Source organism: Saccostrea cucullata, unplaced genomic scaffold (genome assembly GCF_032062105.1).
Source record: "Saccostrea cucullata isolate Sc308-1 unplaced genomic scaffold, CSIRO_AGI_Scuc_v1 ctg4161, whole genome shotgun sequence".
Classification (NCBI taxonomy): domain Eukaryota; kingdom Metazoa; phylum Mollusca; class Bivalvia; order Ostreida; family Ostreidae; genus Saccostrea; species Saccostrea cuccullata.
The window spans coordinates 32196-43757 of NW_026930754.1; the positions used below are offsets into that span (position 1 = coordinate 32196).

Here is an 11562-nt window from a genome sequence, read left to right on the forward strand (position 1 = left end):
TATCAGTGAGGGGGGCTAAAGTTTGTATGGAAGTCTATGGGAAAACATTTGGTGGTGTTTGTCCTATAGAATAGGTATGATTTCATGGATAAAAAATGATTACAGCCAAAAAATCAATCAGTTCCTATTTTTTTGGCATTGGGATTATATTTTAGTTAGTTTTGACTATTTGTTTAAAAATTAGAGGGTTTGGGTAAATTGAGGCTCACAATGGGGACTGCACATAGTGAAAAAATGCCAAAATTTTTGCCCTAGCTCTCACATTTTCAATAAATGTTCATGTAAATAATTTTAGATAAATATTTATACCGAAATTTACTGTGAATATTGTAAATAATACAATATTAATATTTATGGGCATCATCAATACACAAAACATATGAATATCCCCCTCGCAGTTTGAGAAATTCATTTAAATCCATGTGTTTTTTGAGTGTAGACATTGGAACAGATTGAGTAATCCTCTTTCAAATTTGTGTTAATCAGAGTTGATTGAATAATTTATAACAAAATTTGACTGCTGTTAACTAATTAGGTTACTTTGTTTTTACATAAGGGGCATTAGTCCAGCAGAAAAGCCAGTTTTAGTCATGTAATCAGTGCTGGCTTGAAATAAAAGTTATACTTTTGGTGAAACTTAGGGATTACTTGTAGGAAATTTCATTGAAATTACAGTACAATATATTTTTGCAGAAAATACATTGAAAATGCAATAAATATGCAAAATTATAACTGAAAAAAATATGAAAAAGGTGTCTGAATATCCCTCCTCCTTGCCATATCCATCTTGATATTCTGCTGAAAGATTTTGTGCTCTAATCATGCTGAAAAATGAAGGAATTTTGTTTAAATGTGGTTTATTTGAATAACAAGAGTCATGTTTATCTGCAGTTATTTTTTTTCAATTTCTTTGATATTTTTTAAAATAATTATCTGAGTAAATTCTATTTTAACATGATTATTTTAAAGGAATTACATCACAAATGCTTAAAAAAAATTCAAAAGATGGTGTAAATAATAAAAAATTATTATATAAGCTACTAGATGCATTTATCAGTATGTTTTAATAAAATAAAATGTATTTCAGCAATGCATTATCAAGAAGGAAGAGATTAATGAACCGTACCCTATTACAATGAACAACCCATGGACACTCTGGGGATGATCCCTCTGCTTTCATTAAGAGTTCCAAGGTATGATTTTCTTAGAAAATCTAGTTAATCTCTTAATATTTAAGTTATTTAGAACTTTTTATAGATTATCAGAAAATAAATTTCCTCAGAACTGCAGTTATTTAAACATTTTGCGTACAATTGAGCACTGTATTCAGTCAGACAATATGATTTATCTGCCCTTGGCATTTAATCAATTTATTAATTATGTCAATAATAAGAAATGATATGCAAATAAATATATTTGCCTTTTATGAGAATATACATATTTAACATCAATTACATGAAATGTTCATGAAAATTGGCTAAAATGTAGGTCACCCCCCTTCAAAATTACAAAATTTTCAGTGGGGATGTATTTGATTCTCTGATGCCAGCAACCCACTGCTGATAGAATTTGTTTTAATCTTATGTACATTTGAACTAGATATAATTCTCTTTCTTTCCATTGATTATTTTATCTACATTAGTTTTCACTCTTTCCATAACCCAGCTTTTTCTTACAAAAACCTGCTGATTTTCTTCATTTTTCATTAATAACGGGTACCTGCTACCCTGAATGATTAACATGATCTACCTTGAGAAATTATTAGAGATAATAAGAAAAACAAGCAAAACATATGCTAGATTAATCATTTTATTTGAAAAGTTTGAAAGAAAAATAGAAAAATGCTTCAATTTATAGACATCTTTTCTGTTTCACAGATGTTGGTCTGATTGACTGGGGTGTGAAATGTAACAGCCAATGGTGTACTTAAGCTAAGACTGTCAGTCCCAATATTCAAGAGGTGAGATAAGCAATGGATATGTGTTCTAAATTTACTAAATTGACCACTTTTTATAAATGTTTCTTTTACTCTATAGGAAAAACCCCTACATAAACAAATACATGGGCGCAGACATTTTGGACACCCAAAGTTGTGCGGAGGAGAAAATGCTAGCTGGCGCGTGATTGGTCAATAAGAGAAAAGACTTGTTATGTATTTGACAAGTGAAATAAAGTTGATAAAAATCTCATATCAAGACTTGGGTTTCTTTGAGGTATATAGGAGTTACAGGTAAAAATTTGAAGGGAGGAATGCACTTTGGTTAGAGATTTTCATTTGGTGTCAAACGCACCTAGTTGTAAACAAATGGAAATTGAAAGTAAAAGTGCAACGGCACGGTATATTTTTTCTGGCATTTTTTGTTTTCCAATATCTCGAACTTTCACGACAAAAAGGTCATTTGCCCGAAATTCAATACATGTATCAGTGAGAGGGGCTAAAGTTTGTATGGAAGTCTATGGGAAAACATTTGGTGGTGTTTGTCCATCTTTGTTGTACTTTCGGTTTGACGAATCATCTAAATGTAAACTCCCCTTCGATCATGCATCCCGGACATAACTGAACATTGCATATTTTATGCCTTTTATTTGGAAATTAATATACCTTTCTTTTCACGGTAAGTGAAATTGACGTCAGGCATTTTTTGTAGAATAAGCGTCGGGCCCGTTTGACGTAATAACGTCACTGACGAGAATAACGTCATAAAGCGTTATTTCACGTGGTATGGGTAATTACCTTAATTGCCGAATTAATCTCAAAATTTGTAAATAACACCTCATTTGTTAATCGATATTAAAACCTATTTTAATTTTAACCTGCTTGACTTGAACATCATTAAAATACAACATGAATATTTTGACTTGATTTTTAAAATGATTCATGATCGCTTTGTTACGAAGACGCCTTGGCATTACTTCCTATTCACAATCTGTTGTTCATCCAGAAAAGAAAAAAAGAAGAATATGATGAATATAAACACCGTGTTTAAATGTGAGTAGATGTCTCAATTGTATATACAGCCTACTCCAGATATATTGAAATTCAGGGGACCATGCAAATTATTTTAAAATATCCCTAATTCAATTTAAGAGAAATCGTGAAGCCGCCATTTTTACAAGTTCAATCTCGATCTTAAATAAAGAAGAACAAACCCGAAAAAATTAATCTGTCATCGTTTATCTAAAACAGTGAACAGATTACATAGAAAATGAGTCCTTGAAGGTTTAAATATTTTTTTTTATTTCTGTTTCATTGAGAAGACAATCTTCACCCCTCATTATTATTCTCCGATCGCATTTATTTACGTTTTGAAAAAAATTCCAACAAAGGATGAGGTGACTTGCGGCCCCTCGTATTCTGACAAAAAATTAAATGTCTAAATTTTACTCAAATTTTTGTATGTTACTAATCACTGATATGTGTACCTTTATAGAATACCATTTTTAACAAAAATAGAAACGTGATTTGAAAGATATAGATCTTTTATTGGGGTAGGGGTATCATGTTTACATTCAATACCCATTGCATTTTAGCCCCGCCCCACTCTTTGAAGCCCTTAAAATATATGAGCGCAGATATGTACAATTTTCTCCTTTGGCTGGTCACTGCATTTTATTGAAATCTACCTATATGTGAAAGGAGAAAATTGTTCCTCAATGCGCTCACATGCTATTTTTTAAAAGATTGTAAAATCTAGTTGGCCTTTCCCATTATAAACAGATCGACAGAACTAGATTTTCTGACGTAAGAATGAATTCATATCCTAATCGAGGCACAGGCGATACTTTCTAAATGACCAAAAGTGCGAAATAATAACAATAGCCATACAAGGTCTTCTCGGACACGCATATCCCTCTATTGTACTAAGACCCGCCCATTCTTTTGCCATAAAAGAAATTATTCGCACAAACCTGGCAGAATTTAGCTGTGATAGGGTCTAAAAAATCAAAGATAATGCAGTATTTCTTATAATTAAAATGTGTCTGAACTATTCAAACTATTCAAAAGGCGTCGTATTTATTCACTCATGTTTGAAAACTACCAACATCGTTGTAGATTAAATTTAATTCGTCGTGGAAAAAGGGGCCCCAGATAGCAGTTATGTCACATCATCCTTTCACTTAAAAGGTAGAGTACTGCTGAACGCTGCTTGTATTTCATCATAAGTGTACTCGGGTTAATACCTTAGTTATTTCGAATTTAGGCATATCAATAGCCATTAACAGAACGTATTTAATTTCAAAGTTATGTTTCTTTCCTAGATCTGGGGGGTGACTACATTACGTTTAGCCTCAATATGTCCGTATTATATAAGTGGACGTAAAGAATTTAACAGTGAAGATTTTTTCCCCTAAGAGCATGCAGTATAAAACACATAAGGTGAACACTTAATTTTTCGCACCTTTTTATATCAACTGGTCAATCAGGCATAATTACTTTCACCAACCGTAACGACAGCCGCCAGGGAGTACTTCAATATAACCGTTATGAAAACAACTCATTATCACCTTTGGGAACCGATCAGTAGCTTCAATATAAGCGAAATTTCAATATATCCGATTTCAATATAACCGTTATTTTAATGCAAAGAATATGAGAGGCAAAAACTGGGGATTTATTTCTATTTCAAAATAACCGGAATTTCAAAATAAGCGAGTTCAATATAAGTGGAGTAAGCTGTATCTTGTTTCAATATATATTCATGAACTCTCTAAGTATTAGACATCTCTGTGCTCTAATAAAACGGTTATTCTTGATTTATCAATGTAAAATTTGTAAAATTTGTATCTGCTAATTGTAGTGGAATTTTATCTAATTGGAATAGTTTACATAGCTTAACAGACTGGACAACATATTGTGTTGAAATTAAATGTCAAATTTAAAATTTGAAAAGCTACATTCCGCTCATCTTTATAAACTAGGGAAAGAAGGATAGAGCACGAGAGGAGAGAGATGTTTTCAAATGATATTTACCCAACGAATTCCCGCGCATGGCAACCGATTTCTTTCTGTCACCAGGCTTTTTAATGAATTTCCAAGCCATTGAGAAGGACAAGAAGGACATACACAGCTGCATATAAATCTAAAGATATAAACATATAGATCTAAAGATATAGACATACATATATAGATCTAAAGATATAAATAAACACATATAGATCTAAAGATATAAATAAACACATATAGATCTTAAGATATAAACATACACATATAGATATAAAGATATAAACATACGTATATAGATCTAAAGATATAAACATACATATATAGATCTAAAGATATAAACATACATATATAGATCTAAAGATATAAACATACACATACAGATATAGATCTAAAGATATAAACATACACATATAAATCTAAAGATATAAACATACACATATATATCTAAAGATAAAAACATACACATACAGATCTAAAGATATAAACATACACATATAGGTCTAAAGATATAAACATACATATATAGATATAAAGATATAAACATACACATATTGCTCTAAAGATATAAACATACACATATAGCTCTAAAGATATAAACATACATATATAGATATAAAGATATACACATACACATATAGATGTAAAGATATAAACATACACATGTAGATATAAAGATATAAACCTACACATATAGATCTAAAGATATAAACATACAAATATAGATATGAAGATATAAACATACACATATAGATCTAAAGATATAAACATACATATATAGATCTAAAGATATAAACATACACATATAGATTTAAAGATATAAACATACATATATAGATATAAAGATATAAATATACATACATAAATATAAAGATATAAACATACACATATAGATCTAAAGATATAAACATACATATATAGATCTAAAGATATAAACATACAAATATAGATCTAAAGATATAAACATACACATATAGATCTAAAGATATAAACATACACATATAGATCTAAAGATATAAACATACATATATAGATCTAAAGATATAAACATACACATATAGATTTAAAGATATAAACATACATATATAGATATAAAGATATAAATATACATACATAGATCTAAAGATATAAACATACACACATAGATCTAAAGATTTAAGCGTACATATATAGATTTAAAGATATAAACATACACGTAAAGATCTAAAGATATAAACATACATATATAGATCGAAAGATATGAACATACACATATAGATCTAAAGATATAAACATACATCTATAGATCTAAAGATTTAAGCGTACATATATAGATCTAAAGATATAAACATACACATATAAATCAAAGATAAAAACATACACATATATATATCTAAAGATATATACATACACACATATACCTAAAGATATGAACATACACACATAGATCTGCGGAAATAATTATACACATATAGATATAAAGAAATAAACACACACATATAGCTTTAAAGATATTAACACACATATATAGATGTAAAGATATAAACATACAGATATAGAACTAAAGATATAAATATTAAGATATAGATCTAAAGATATAAACTTACACATATAGATGTATAGATATAAACACACACATATAGATGTAAAGATATAAACACACACATATAGCTGTAACGATATTAACACACATATATAGATGTAAAGATGAAAACGTACACATATAGAACTAAAGATATAAATATTTAGATATAGATCTATAGGTATAAACTTACACATATAGATGTAAAGATATAAACACACACATGTATATCTAAAAATATTAAACATACACATATTAATCTAAAGATATAAACATACACAAAAAGATCTTAAGATATAAAAATACACATATAGATCTAGTAATAGCAACATACAGATATTTTTTTTCTTTCAATAACGATGCTTATTTCAAATTTTATTATATGATATGCAGTTTATGCCTCATAAAGTGCCTGAATTATGTTATATCGTATTGAATTGATCAATATTCCTTTTAGAATTACATTCAGTGCAGGTAATGAGAAAGTTTATCCTCCGGAAAAAGGCTTCAAATTTAGCATTTTTATCAGAAAAGTCCAACGGAGTAAACATAGATCTAACTCTTTGTGACGTAGGCAAGTAATGTTATCCAAAATGGATCAAATATTTTACCAAATCAAATGACGTCATAGAACTTAAATTAAATTATTACAAAATAAATTAATTATTACTGTTGTTAGTATTGCCTGCCTCTTTTTAAAAATAATTTTATTAAGCAATGGATTTAATTGTTGAAGATTCGTGAGGTTATGAACTACGACGCTTCACGCAGGCATATTTCATGAAGCGCGTTATGATAAATATGCCGGCGTGAAGCGTTAAATTAATTTCTTGTATTTACATTATTCTTCTAATGACTTGCCGTAAATTTACCCCGTTCAGCTGACATTTTTAAAACAAAACAGTGTTTACTATATTTTTTTTGACTTTTTGATGTCTAGAGCGGTATTATGACGTAACAATCGAGATATTCATGCTTATTCTTGATACATACCTAATGTAGTTCATGAGAAAATATATTGCATTTTATTTTGTAAAGAATCATAGGGGAAATTTACTAGAAATGTAAATATTTATATTATAGAACGCATTAAACGGAATAATAATCGACTTGAAATTAAACCGTTAAACAATGGGGCATACTGCCGTGTGAGAAAATCTTGATGACATAGTACCAAGTGTTAAGCAAAGGTGTTCAAACACACATTAGACCTCTTAGCAACATTAATTAGGAACTAAATCTAGGCCTTCCGATAAAAAGCAGCCAGAACCCACCAACTACTTTAATACAACAATAATCGGCTTACCAGAGAGACATCAGTAATTATACATGTAACTGTGACTGATTTCCATTACAAATCATTATACAATGCTTGAAGGAGAACAAATGAGCTTTTGAATTTTCACGAGAAAATGAATACAGACTAAACAGTCCTTTATACTGTGTGCTCTGTTTGATAAATTTGAATTCTGGTATTTGCAAATGCATATGCTAGGTCTCTCCCAAATTCTACCAAACGGGTGTGACTTACACGTGCTGTTTCTTATAAGATGGTTTTTTAGATAAGAAGTAATGCTTGAGAAAGGTCAAGGATATAAATATTTTGGATTAAATTGATTTTTTTTCTCAAACTCTAATTCCTTGATATAAAAGGGCTTGGAGCAACATTTTTATGCTATGAAATTATGTAAAGATTACCTTCTGTAAATAATCAAATATTGGAAAAAAGAAGCAGCACACAAACAACCCTCAGTAGAGCAGATAGCTTCAGGTGTTTAAAAGCCCATAAAATATACTAATATAATAAATATACATGTATGATCTCCAATGATTTGTAGTTGGATGTGATTTTTATCCAAGGAGTAGTGTGTGTTTCATCCCCAAGCCTTGGCGAGGGGATTAAAACACACAACGAGTTAAACAAAGGTCATATCTAACTACAAATTATGGAAGATTCTTTATATCCCATGTTTAATGCTTCACAACCTATGTTATACACTGTTTTATATATAACACTTCACTTTATTTTACTTCATCATCACGCTAACGAAAAAAAACATTGTGATGTCATAAGTGCACTTAACTGTAGGATATGAAAAATTTATCCAATGAGTCATATTCACGGGATAAAGGGGTAAAGATGGGCTAAATAACGTACATACTTAATCTGGGGTGCCAGGAGCTCCCTAGGTCGGTAATTTATTTCACGGAAAAATATTTGATAATTTCATAAGGAAAAACATTTTAATTTAGCCAGATATTTCGGCTATGCATTATAAATAATTATAAAATTTGAAAAGTTGGTAAAATGAAATGCAAGGGGAAGAAAGAAAAAGATATGTCAATCTTCTAATATAGCACAATTGGAGACCAAAAGAGAAAAAATATATATATAATATAGGATAAAATGATAACAACTGCACATTTTAGGACAATAATAATAAAATTTCATAGTGATTATTTTAAAAAAAATATATAAAGAAGTAGAAGACACTAATTTATCGAGATTTATTTTTTAAAAAAATCAATCGGTTCATAAGAGTATACCTCTCATCTAAACAATTTTGAAACTGAAGCAAACTATTGACAAAGATATTGACGATAAAAGGAAGACGTTTACCGTGAAACACAAGAGTAGCAATTCTTCAGAATATTAGTAAAACATTTTAAAACTACTAGCTCTAATGAGCACTTAGACAATTTTAAGTCGTCAATAAGCTATGTATAATAGAGATATTTTAACTTGTGCTTTTTTGTTTTGAATATGACTCTAAAACTGCTATTCATTCATAGGAGTCACGTATAGAAATAGACAAGAATCGAAAGAAAAAAAAATTAATTTATTACTCACAATCAGGTAAATGCAGAGATATCGCATCTTGTCTTTCTTTCAGCTTCAGAACAGTTGATGAGCAGCGTGCTTCCTATACCTACATATATATCCCAAAGCTCTAAAAAGTGAATGCTATACAATATCAAGATGTTTTCAATATTTCGAATACGAATTTCTGTAATTAGCATCAAATGTTTAAAAATGGTTTGTATGTTTTGTCAAAATGTGATCCCAAGTTTGTATGTTTTGTCAAAAAGTGATCTTAAGTTACCATTGTAAACCATCTGTTTCTCTCTTTCTGCTTAAAATATCTTACAAAGAGCGATCGAAAAATGAAGTCCCTGAGATGAATGCAACCGAATTAAATCGACCCTAATTCTCAGTATTTGAAGATTGTGAATTACATTAATACCAGTTGTTTCGCATAAAATCATTATTTTTTAAGTTTTATGTTCGAAAACCATATCAGAAAATTAATCATTGAGTCAAATGCTGACTGATGTTTACATACTAATTGTTTGTCCATTATTTATACACTGTATTGATGACGGATTTTTTCGATATTTCCAGATCATGACAAGGAGCACACGGCGGCAGTGACCGGTTGACAGGGAATTTTCACTCCTCCATGGCACCTGATCCCACCTCTGATGCCTTACAGGTTGTGTTTGCTCTGCAGTTATTTTGTATTGTTTTATGGATTTATGGATATTGAATACTGTTATATGCATATGTTTCATTCGATTTACGTCTTGTAAACAACTTTTTATTTGGCAAAATATATACATTATCGAAATGTCTGTTTGCAAAAATTTTATTCTCTTTAGAAATATTATAAGCAAAGATTTAATATTGTATAAACCATCAGTCGAGATGTTTTCGGCTTATAAGTACAATACAGCTATGTAAAGGGCTCCCTTACATACATCAGTCTATGAAGGGATTCGGGAGAAGAATGAAATTTGGAAAAAAATCTTGCGTATTCCGTGTTTCTCTGCTCCTACGGCGGGTGTGACCGGTCAGCATGGGATTCTTACATCTCCATGGCACCTGATCCCACCTCAGATGTTTCGGAGGTCCGTGTTTGCTCTGCTCCTATTTTGTTTTGTTTTGATATTGAACTTACTCTGTTCGTTATCTCCATATACCGTATCCCTCTCATTAAATTGTAAAAGTATAGCTGCAGTAAAGCACATTGACAAGTAAAGTTCTAGAATCGGTATTACGGAAACGTATAACCGCCTCGTGTTGTTGTTTTAGAACGCGATATCATGATATAAAAATATTGTCAAATACAATTACTTCAAGGTTTTGCGATTTAAAAAGGACAACAATCTCTGGTGAATAATACTTTTTTGATATGTTTTAGACGACTTATACACTTTGATATATCACAGTTGAATTCCTAAACAAAATGCTAAATGTCGCACTAAAATACAATGATGCAATCAAGGCTGACTATACAATCAATTCCCAGCACCACTGGTTGATTGAACCTTACGACGAACTTCAATTAATTAAATTGTATAATATATTAGTATACTTATATTCCATAACCAAATAAATATCAACAAAAACACATAATACTCGAACCAAGGATGTGCATTTCACGCAGATTTCAAATATACTTATAAAACAAGAATTAAATGATGTACAGATACTTAAAAAAACTTAATTTCACAAATCCATGAAAAGGAAATAATACTTACCGAGCAGAAGTTGATATTGCAGCCTTAATCCTTGTGTATATAGCTTGAAAACACATTAAATATAAACAGCAAAGAGACGCGCACTTCTTGTCCATCAATTGAATTCAAATTTTGACCTAGTTAAGCTGCAAACAGCTTTACTCTGCTCAGCACGAAAATTGCATAATAAGGTTATCCTGACACTGAAACTGACCAACTAAGCGAGAGGCACTCCTTATCTTATATCTCGAAGGTTTTTGGGGAGTGGATCTTAAGTAATTCTACTTGACCGGGGTCAGTGTGAAAATTGTTATGTGTTTATTTGAATTTTTTATATTTTGTGCAGAGAAAGATTATAATTATAATGATTTCTAGGGAATAAGTCACATCTAAAGATAGGATTTTAGTCCATTCATAATGATTTATAGGGAATAAGTCACATCTAACGATAAGAATTTAGTCCATTCTTAGTGAATTATAGAGAATTTGTCACAACTAACAATCTTATGTTATATAGACAAAAACCATGCAGTAGAGA

At 30.2% G+C, this 11562-nt stretch overlaps 1 long non-coding RNA gene across 1 annotated transcript; it reads left to right on the forward strand.

Moving 5' to 3' along the window:
- Positions 1–1147: 1147 nt before the first annotated feature.
- LOC134229984 (uncharacterized) lies at positions 1148–2189 on the forward strand. Its single transcript, XR_009984265.1, has 2 exons — positions 1148–1193; positions 1878–2189. It is a non-coding gene; the product is annotated as an uncharacterized LOC134229984 (long non-coding RNA).
- Positions 2190–11562: the final 9373 nt, after the last annotated feature.